Genomic DNA, 11,718 nt, shown 5'->3' with positions numbered 1-11,718 from the left:
TAAAGGATCGACTTTCCGTTTGAAATTTCCCTTGGAGTTCGGTATTTTTGTCCCATCAAATTTAGTATAATTCTCTGCCCTTGGTTTTAAAAGATTTTTTTCTACAAATAATCTTTAAAATTTTTCCCAGTCTGAAATTCCCATTGTGACCTCATGATTTAAAGAAAACTACATTGGTCGTTAATATTTAGCAATTAACAAACGAACTATTCATGCTATTATATGAGTTATAATTATTAATCAATTAAATGGTGATGATGCATCTGGTAGCTATATAATTCTATCTATGTTTTGCCGCGTGAAAAAAGCATCGACTGGTTTTACCTATTTTTGAACATTTAAGCTGAGACTACGTACTATATATGTGTTATAGTAGTCTCAGATTTAAGGTACTTTTAGTAGCTCTATTATAACTAATTAAGCTAATACTAAATAAGTGTAATCTTCGGCGTTTTTTAAGTATCAGGGGTTTTATGCATACCACTTGAGTTTTGCGGGCGTGACTTTAAACAACTAAGTTTTACTATTAAAGGAAATATCATATTAGTTTAAGATTTTTTATGCATACCACTCAGTTAGAAAAAAGGGCGGAGTTTTCTTAACTTTAGTGTTTACTAAGGAAAATCGTAACTTAAGTAGCGTACTGACCCAGACTCGTGTCTTAATTAGGACTTACACATACAAATGTGATAATTGTGACGGCGCAACCCTCCCTTAACTTGGGACAGTGGTGTGCCTTGTTTATTGTATTTCTCCTTTCTCTCTCCGCCACGTTGGTATCCAATTTCCGGTGGCAATGATACACATTTATACAATATATTATATCATACAAGTGTAGATATTTGTAACGGTTTATTTCTTCCTCTGTGATATTTTATTAAAACGGTATTTTTTTTCCAGGCATGGTATTTCACAGGTTGAATTTTTCCAGAGGAGTGAAAATCTATCTATGTTATGCGGATAGTATGTACCGGTATATATTTGCCGTATCATATATCACAGAACCTTCTGAAATATAGTCCCATTAACTATAGTATGTGAGCTAATTGCAATCAATATATACCTGACTTTAATTATAAAATGGTTCACAAAGGTAGAACAAATTTGCATAATTTATCAAAGGGAGGTAATTATGAGCAATTTATATTTTACAGATGTTAATATATAATACATTCCTGAATCTATTTCATAGTGAAATTTTCTTTTGAATCTTATTTTTTATATATTCATTTATATAACAAGATGACTTACAACATGAATTTTTAATAAGACAGATAACATTTCACAGGTAAATACTATCCAGCTGTTAAAATTGCTATTGTTCTAATTTATTGTTATGCTATAATTTATCTGATATCCATATAACCAACAACAACATCTTTGTCCCCAGACTATTTATATAGTTAAAAATATTATCATAATCAAATTCTTCCATTACTGTTAACAGTTGTAATGCAACTATATTTCTACCTTTACGTTTTAATTTATATTTGTACTGAGATCTGAAAACAACTCACTTTTACATGTATTTCACTTACCTTATCTAATCATGATATTATTTCACAATTACGATCTTTGAAATTATTTCTGGTTTTCTTTTTTATGTTTAATGATAATTTTCTTTTTAAAAGAAAGATATTTACTTGATTTTTTACAGGAAATTTTTTCAATGAAAATTTGTGAAATAATTCCCATTATAATACATTTTTTTTACAAAATAGGTTTATTTCAAATACACTATTATTATTTCATAGTATTTGTAAAGGATAATTTTTTTCTAATAACTATTCAATAAGTTAACTACCCAGATAGAATTTCACGGCAAAGGAAAAAATATCCCAGGGAAATATTTTCCTCCGGATAAAAAATGACAACAACTACTGTGACATTTTTTCCACCGGATCAAATTTCACCCGGATATAATTTTGCTTTACATAGATATGTACAAGTGTTACAACAAGGCTCAAAGAAGGAGGTTATTGTTTATGCCCTTGGGGGTGCTCTGAATAACGGAGGATTACACATACACACATGTAAAATCCTTGTGTTGGTTCCCTGCGTAAAATGTCAGTGAGTATGGCTATTTGTCCATAACGATCGGATACCAGTAAAAGAAGTAGACCGCTGGAGGGAGCAGAATTATCCGATTTGTTGTAACTTGTTTGTTAATCAACGTGAGGGAGATTTTTTAACAGTGTGTACAGTCAAAGTAAAGATTTACAGCAGCAGCTGTTAAAATAAATTTAATTTAACAAGACTGTAACAGATGATAAGGTATACATAAAACATAAACTTTCGATTTGACATGTCTTCGTCCTCGGAAATGATGTCAACTCGTACCTTCTCCAACTCGTCCTTCTATCATCATGATCATAAAGTACTACATTTTTATACGACCGCACAAAACAAAAAAAAAAACTGCGGTCGTACATTCATTTTATATTGATATCAGTCGTCGTCGTCCGAAGACAGTTGGTTTCCGGACAATAACTTTAGTATAAGTAAATAGAAATCTATGTTTAATTTTTAAAACAACAAAAGAAAGGTTGGGACTCATTTTTGGGGTTATGGTCCTAACAGTTTAGGAATTTGGGGCCAAAAAAGGGCAGAAATGGTACGTGAATTTACAGTTTTCTGCGAGAAAAGAAACAAAAAAGAGGTGCAGACAAATCATTGTAAATTAAAAATAAAAAACGGCGAGGAGATCGGTAATTAAAATCACCCAAAACACTTGCGAAGCAGGCTAAGAAACACAGAAGTAGCCGACGGTTTGCGTAACCTGTTTACATTACGTAAATATTCCAGATCACATGAAAATAAATCACAACGTGTTCATTATTGTCATAAATATGTTTATAAATTTATGGACAGGAATTTCCCACCTTAGAAGAAATTAGAAATAAACTTCCTAAAATTTAGTATTATTCTTCACGTGTATCCTTCATGGATGCCCCTATTCAACACACAAACAGGTGTATACGTTATCAGCATGGTTTGGTCATACAAATGTTTTACTTTAAAGCCAAATTAGACTTTTGACCCCAATTTCACGGTCCACTGAACATAGAAAATGAAAAGGGGAGTTTCAGGTTAAAGTTTTTGGTCAAGGTAGTTTTTGATGAAGCTGAAGTCCAATCAACTTGAAACTTAGTACACTTGTTGCTTATGATATGATCTTTCTAATTTTAAAGCCAAATTAGACTTTTTACACATATTTCACGGTCCACTGAACATAGAAAATGAATGTGGGAGTTTCAGGTTAAAGTTTTTGGTCAAGGTAGTTTTTGATGAAGCTGAAGTCCAATCAACTTGAAACTTAATACTTCTTGTTGCTTATATAAATGATATGATCTTTCTTATTTTAAAGCCAAATTAGACTTTTAACCCCAATGTCATGGTTCACTAAACATAGAAAATGAAAGTGGGAGTTTCAGGTTAAAGTTTTTGGTCAAGGTAGAATTTGATGAAATTGAAGTCCAATCAACTTGAAACTTAGTACATATGTTCCCTGTAGTATAATCTTTCAAACTTTAATGACAAATTAGATTATTACCCAATTTTTACAGTCCATGGATTATGGAAAAGCAGGGTTTCCGCTGGCGGTCGCCATTTTCGCAATTTGCGAAAAAATAATAATTGTGGCGATAAAAATTCGTCATTTGCGAAAGAATTTGGCGAAAGAAATATATAAACCGATTTATTTTCCTCCATCTTGTTTATTTACTTTTATCGAGTTTCTCGGGCTTTACCCGATCAGACAATACTCGGAATTCACCTCGACCTCATTAAGATTTAGTCAGAAAATCAATAATCAGCTGATTGCATTTTATAGCTATCGACAACAAAGGACTAATTAATAAAGGTGTTGATTGAATTGTTTCACAAAATAATATGGTCAAATGGCTTCCGCTATAAATGTCACATACAGAATTTATTTACATCTTTGCGACGCACGTGTTTGAAGCAAACTTTTGACATCTCTCCCTTTAAAGATAGTTTTGAAAAGAAAGCTGTTGTTGTGACGAAAATTGTTCAAAAGCAAGAAAAATTTCCAATTTAAAACTTTAATTCTTTTATCCTTTGACTTTAATAAAGTCGTTTGAGTGACACATGCACGTGTTTCAAGCATAGTTGTACGTCTCAACTTTTTCATCTACGATGGTCAAGAAAAGAAAACTGTTGTTGTGAAAAAATCTATCCAAAAGGCTGGGAACAACCCCTCGAATGAGAGTAACCCTTCAATGTAATGACTTCACATGAAATGAGGGATCAATTTCATGTGATAAAAGCTTTTGTTTTGTTGTAAAAATTACTTCTTAGTACAAAAGGGCACAACAGGAAAAATATATTTATGTTACTTGGCGAAAAAAATAAAAGTGGCGAAAAATATATTGTTTTGGCGAAAGAGGTGGCGAAAAAAATAATTGACCCAGGGGAAACCCTGGAAAAGGATAGTGCAATTAAGTGGGGCATCTGTGTACTTTGGACACATTCTTGTTGGTTATTATCTTGAATACTATTATAGATAGGGATAAATTGTAAACAGCAATAATGTTCAGCAAAGTAAGATTTACAAATAAGTCAACATGGCCAAAATGGTCAGTTGACCCCTTAAGGAGTTATTGCCCTTTATAGTCATTTTTTACCAATTTTTCGTAAATTTTTTAATCTTTTACAAAAATCTTCTCCTCTGAAACTAATGAGCCAAATTTAACCAAACTTGGCCACAATCATAATTAAGGTATCTTGTTTAAAAAATGTGTGCGGTGACCCAGCCAACCAACCAAGATAGGTGCCATGGCTAAAAATAGAACATAGGGGTAAAATGTAGATTTTGGCTTATAACTCTGAAACCAAAGCAGTTAGAGCAAATTTGACAAGTGGGTAAAATTGTTTATCAAGTCAATATCTATCTGCCCTGAAATTTTCAGATGAATTGGAAAAACGGTTGTTGGGTTGCTGCCCCAAATTGGTAATTTTTAAAGAAATTTAGCTATTTTTGGTTATTATCTTGAATACTATTATAGATAGAGATAAATTGTAAACAGCAATAATGTTCAACAAAGTAAGATCTACAAATAAGTCAAACTGACCAACATGGTCAGTTGACCCCTTAAGGGGTTATTGCTCTTTATAGTCAAATTTTAATTTTTCATTAATTTGGTAAATTTTTTGTAAATTTTTACAAAATATTTTCCTCTGTAACTAAAGGGCCAAGTTTATTATAGATAGAGAAAATTGTAAGTAGCAAGAATGTTCAGTAAAGTAAGATCTACAAACACATCACCATCATCAAAACACAATTTTGTCATGAATCCATCTGTGTTCTTTGTTTAATATGCACATAGACCAAGGTGAGTGACACAGGCTCTTTAGAGCCTCTGGTTTTTAGCTCACCTGGCCTAAAAGGCCAAGTGAGCTTTTCTCATCACTTGGCGTCCGGCGTCGTCCGGCGTCGTTAACTTTTACAAAAATCTTCTCCTCTGAAACTACTGGGCCAAATTAAACCAAACTTGGCCACAATCATCATTGGGGTATCTAGTTTAAAAAATGTGTCCGGTGACCCGGCCAACCATCCAAGATGGCTGCCATGGCTAAAAATAGAACATAGGGGTAAAAGGCAGTTTTTGGCTTATAACTCAAAAACCAAAGCATTTAGAGCAAATCTGACAAGGTAGAATTGTTAAACAGGTGGAGATCTATCTGCCCTGAAATTTACAGATGAATTGGATAACCCGTTGTTGGGTTGCTGCCCCTGAATTAGTAATTTTAAGGATATTTTGCTGTTTTTGGTTATTATCTTGAATATTATTATAGATAGAGATAAACAGTAAACAGCAATAATGTTCAGCAAAGTAAGATTTACAAATAAGTCAACATGACTGAAATGGTCAGTTGACCCCTTGAGGAGTTATTGCCCTTTATAGTCAATTTTTAACCATTTTTGGTAAATCTTAGTAATATTTTACAAAAATCTTCTCCTCTGAAACTACTGGGCCAAATTAATTCGAACTTGGCCACAATCATAATTAAGGTATCTTGTTTAAAAAATGTGTGCGGTGACCCAGCCAACCAACCAAGATAGGTGCCATGGCTAAAAATAGAACATAGGGGTAAAATGTAGATTTTGGCTTATAACTCTGAAACCAAAGCAGTTAGAGCAAATTTGACAAGTGGGTAAAATTGTTTATCAAGTCAATATCTATCTGCCCTGAAATTTTCAGATGAATTGGAAAAACGTTTGTTGGGTTGCTGCCCCAAATTGCAGGGTTCAATAACCCAATTAATTCAAAGGAAAACCCAATTATATTCCAAAACCATGAGTTCTCAACCCTTTTATTGACTACCATTTGCGTTATTTACCCTTATCTGTTTACAGTCGTCGCGTAAACTATTTTCATAATATTTATAATTGGAAATTTCCTTTCGTTCTAAAAATAGATCCCTGCATCAAGTAGCTGAAATGGGTCCCTGTTAGAGTTTTCTGTTGCTCAATAGGTACACGTGTTTTTGAAAACATTTCGATCTTCTCGGCGTTTATCCAATTAGCGTGTGTCATGAAGTTATATTTTTTTCGCATTGCTCGGGATTTATCATAACATACATTGAATTAAAACAAAAGTGAATGTCCGGTAAAAATATTGAATAGAAGCATGTTTTCTGCTTCTTTTGAAAAGCTTAGGGAAAGTTATGATGATAACAAGACTCACCCAGTGTTTTTAGGAAGCGTCCATCGAACAAACAGGCGTGTGTGCGTACCTTAACGAGAACATTGCTAATAAAAGCAGGGTTTCCTCAAAAACGAAATTAGTTAGTGGAAAAAGTGAAAGGCCAAATCAATTATGACATGATAAAGCATCAGAAACCAAAAGTTCTAATAAAAGACAACTAAACCCAGATTTATGAAAATTGGAATAAAACAAAAACATTCAAGTATAATTAGAGTTTATATACTATTTTTTTTCATTTTACGGTTAATTAATGAATACACACACGCACTGATCTCAGAATTTATTATATAAAGGTATAAGACGAGTGCCTGTGAATACACATATATATCCGTTTTTTTTTTTACAGTTTATATGAGAAAATACAAAACTGGCAGAAGGTTTGAAACGGAACACAAATTAAACCTATAATTGCTTCTCAGTCAATAAACCAAATAAAACAGCTAGCAAATAACCCTAACCCTAACCCTAAACCAAATAAAACAGCTGAACAAAGAAATAAACATATTTAAGATGGAAAAAAATCTAGGGTTGATATTGCCTAAATATTCATTATTGTGTTGATGAAAAAACCCAATACATTAAGGAGCTTGGTGGTGAAAAACCCAATTTCATATTAACATGAGGGGTGAATTGGAATTGATAATGCAATCAAAAAACTTTATCACCCAATTATATAAGAAAATGGTGGGTAAAAAACCCAATTTGTGAATTCTTATCTGGAGCTCTGTCTTGAATACTATTATAGATAGAGATAAATTGTAAACAGCAATAATGTTCAACAAAGTAAGATCTACAAATAAGTCAAACTGACCAACATGGTCAGTTGACCCCTTTAAGGAGTTATTGCTCTTTATAGTCAAATTTTAATTTTTCATTAATTTGGTAAATTTTTTGTAAATTTTTACAAAATATTTTCCTCTGTTACTAAAGGGCCAAGTTTATTATAGATCATGTAGATAGAGAAAATTGTAAGTAGCAAGAATGTTCAGTAAAGTAAGATCTACAAACACATCACCATCATCAAAACACAATTTTGTCATGAATCCATCTGTGTTCTTTGTTTAATATGCACATAGACCAAGGTGAGTGACACAGGCTCTTTAGAGCCTCTGGTTTTTAGCTCACCTGGCCTAAAAGGCCAAGTGAGCTTTTCTCATCACTTGGCGTCCGGCGTCGTTAACTTTTACAAAAATCTTCTCCTCTGAAACTACTGGGCCAAATTAAACCAAACTTGGCCACAATCATCATTGGGGTATCTAGTTTAAAAAATGTGTCCGGTGACCCGGCCAACCATCCAAGATGGCTGCCATGGCTAAAAATAGAACATAGGGGTAAAAGGCAGTTTTTGGCTTATAACTCAAAAACCAAAGCATTTAGAGCAAATCTGACAAGGTAGAATTGTTAAACAGGTGGAGATCTATCTGCCCTGAAATTTTCAGATGAATCGGATAACCCGTTGTTGGGTTGCTGCCCCTGAATTAGTAATTTTAAGGATATTTTGCTGTTTTTGGTTATTATCTTGAATATTATTATAGATAGAGATAAACAGTAAACAGCAATAATGTTCAGCAAAGTAAGATTTACAAATAAGTCAACATGACTGAAATGGTCAGTTGACCCCTTGAGGAGTTATTGCCCTTTATAGTCAATTTTTAACCATTTTTGGTAAATCTTAGTAATATTTTACAAAAATATTCTCCTCTGAAACTACTGGGCCAAATTAATTCAAACTTGGCCACAATCATCTTTTGGGTTAGTAGTGTGAAAAATGTGTCCGGTGACCCGGCCATCAAACCAAGATGGCCGCCATGGCTAAAAATAGAACATGGGGTAAAATGCAGTTTTTGGCTTATAACTCAAAACCCAAAGCATTTAGAGCAAAACTGACATGGGGTAGAATTGTTTATCAGTTTAAGATCTATCTGCCCTGAAATTTTCAGATGAATCGGACAACCCGTTGTTAGGTTTCTGGCCCTGAATTAGTAATTTTAAGGAAATTTTGCTCTTTTTGGTTATTGTCTTGAATATTATTATAGATAGAGATAAACTATAAACAACAATAATGTTCAGCAAAGTAAGATTTTCATATAAGTCAATTGACTGAAATGGTCAGTTGACCCCTTTAGGAGTTATTGCCCTTTATAGTCAATTTTTAACCATTTTTCGTAAATCTTAGTAATCTTTTACAAAAATCTTCTCCTCTGAAACTACTTGGCCAAATTAATCCAAACTTGGCCACAATCATCTTTTGGGTTAGTAGTTTGAAAAATGTGTCAAGTGACCCGGCCATCCAATCAAAATGGCCGCCATGGCTAAAAATAGAACATGGGGTAAAATGCAGTTTTTGGCTTATAACTCAAAAACCAAAGCATTTAGAGCAAATCTGACATGGGGTAAAATTGTTTATCAGGTCAACATTTATCTGCTCTGAAATATTTAGATGAATCGTACAACCCGTTGTTGGGTTGCTGACCCTGAATTGTTAGTTTTAAGGAAATTTTGCTGTTTTTGGTCATTATCTTGAATATTATTATTGATAGAGATAAACTGTAAACAACAATAATGTTCAGCAAAGTAAGATTTACAAATAAGTCAACATGACCGAAATGGTCAATTGACCCCCTTAGGAGTTATTGTTCTTTATTGTCAATTTTTAACAATTTTCATAAAATTTGTAAATTTTTACTTACATTTTCCACTGAAACTAATGGGCCAAGTTCCTTATAGATAGAGATAATTTTAAGCAGCAAGAATGTTCAGTAAAGTAAGATGTACAAACACATCACCATCACCAAAATACAATTTTGTCATGAATCCATCTGCTTCCTTTAATATTCACATAGACCAAGGTGAGCGACACACAAGTACAGCTATATTAGATTTCTTTGGGTTTAATTTGAAGGTCTGTGGTAACATGCCACCAGCATGAACTTTTTGTGGACAAGTAAGTGGTTAGGGGTCTTTACTTAATCAATGAGCCCCCATATTTTGGAGAAATAGAGTTAGCATTAAGGGTTTCTTTACATACATGAGATCATTATTTGGGACAAAGAATGTCATTACCATTGTACAATGTTGTATGTCAGATTGATTAGATAGTTTATTTATTTTCAAAGCAAAGGTCATGAATTGGTTTAATTTTCTGACCCCGAAAAAGCACAAAAAGTTTATTAAATTTATTATGTACAGGGGACATAATTTAACTTAATTCATACACGAGAAACAGCTAACTTACTTAACTTAATATAGATATATTCATGATATTGTAGTCCATGTATTGTCAAAATATTTAAAAATAATTTTACCCTCTTTTTCATGATTTGGTACTTGTACAGAGCTCCAGATAAGAATTCACAAATTGGGTTTTTTACCCACCATTTTCTTATATAATTGGGTGATAAAGTTTTTTGATTGCATTATCAATTCCAATTCACCCCTCATGTTAATATGAAATTGGGTTTTTCACCACCAAGCTCCTTAATGTATTGGGTTTTTTCATCAACACAATAATGAATATTTAGGCAATATCAACCCTAGATTTTTTTCCATCTTAAATATGTTTATTTCTTTGTTCAGCTGTTTTATTTGGTTTAGGGTTAGGGTTAGGGTTATTTGCTAGCTGTTTTATTTGGTTTATTGACTGAGAAGCAATTATAGGTTTAATTTGTGTTCCGTTACAAACCTTCTGCCAGTTTTGTATTTTCTCATATAAACTGTAAGAAAAAAAACGGATATATATGTGTATTCACAGGCACTCGTCTTATACCTTTATATAATAAATTCTGAGATCAGTGCGTGTGTGTATTCATTAATTAACCGTAAAATGAAAAAAAATAGTATATAAACTCTAATTATACTTGAATGTTTTTGTTTCATTCCAATTTTCATAAATCTGGGTTTAGTTGTCTTTTATTAGAACTTTTGGTTTCTGATGCTTTATCATGTCATAATTGATTTGGCCTTTCACTTTTTCCACTAACTGATTTCGTTTTTGAGGAAACCCTGCTTTTATTAGCAATGTTCTCGTTAAGGTACGCACACACGCCTGTTTGTTCGATGGACGCTTCCTAAAAACACTGGGTGAGTCTTGTTATCATCATAACTTTCCCTAAGCTTTTCAAAAGAAGCAGAAAACATGCTTCTATTCAATATTTTTACCGGACATTCACTTTTGTTTTAATTCAATGTATGTTATGATAAATCCCGAGCAATGCGAAAAAAATATAACTTCATGACACACGCTAATTGGATAAACGCCGAGAAGATCAAAATGTTTTCAAAAACACGTGTACCTATTGAGCAACAGAAAACTCTAACAGGGACCCATTTCAGCTACTTGATGCAGGGATCTATTTTTAGAACGAAAGGAAATTTCCAATTATAAATATTATGAAAATAGTTTACGCGACGACTGTAAACAGATAAGGGTAAATAACGCAAATGGTAGTCAATAAAAGGGTTGAGAACTCATGGTTTTGGAATATAATTGGGTTTTCCTTTGAATTAATTGGGTTATTGAACCCTGCAATTGGCAATTGCATTGGGTTTTTTATTATTTGTATTGCGTGATCACGCAAATACGCAGCTTATCTGGAGCTCTGCTTGTATCATGTTTCTTTCAGTCAAAATAACTAGAAATAAGAGTTGACAATCCAATTTTCTTCCTGTATCAACATATTTTACTTCCGTGCTGATTTGAAACATTAATTATTGGGTTTTTGTTCACTGCTTTAGCATGTTAAGTAAAAATGGTAAGATGAAAAAAAAGTGTAATCTGCTAGCTGGGGCAATGTGGGGTAGTAAATTGTTCTTTGGTTTGAATTGTTTTGTCACCTTTGGGACTATGTTATCTCTTAACCTGTTAACTGACAACACTGTTTTGATTTTGTTAATACAGTACGACATATCAGTTGATCTATAGTAAGAAAATCCAGTAGTCTGTTGTCTTAAATCCAAGCAGGACTGTAAAATGTATGATACCAGAACA

General features: G+C 32.9%; 1 protein-coding gene across 2 annotated transcripts in view; it reads left to right on the top strand.

The window, feature by feature from the left end:
* Nucleotides 1-2,090: 2,090 nt before the first annotated feature.
* LOC139527018 (ankyrin repeat domain-containing protein 50-like) overlaps nt 2,091-11,718 on the top strand; it is a 28,905-nt gene continuing 19,277 nt past the window's right edge. Inside the window, exon 1 of one of the 2 annotated variants that reach the window (XM_071322256.1) lies at nt 2,091-2,274. The gene's annotated coding sequence lies outside the window, so the exon portion shown is untranslated. The remainder of the gene's footprint in view (nt 2,275-11,718) is intronic. The other variant, XM_071322257.1, reaches the window with a different exon arrangement.

This window comes from Mytilus edulis, chromosome 6 (assembly GCF_963676685.1).
Source record: "Mytilus edulis chromosome 6, xbMytEdul2.2, whole genome shotgun sequence".
In the NCBI taxonomy this organism is placed as follows: domain Eukaryota; kingdom Metazoa; phylum Mollusca; class Bivalvia; order Mytilida; family Mytilidae; genus Mytilus; species Mytilus edulis.
This window is presented reverse-complemented; position numbering and strand designations above follow the sequence as displayed.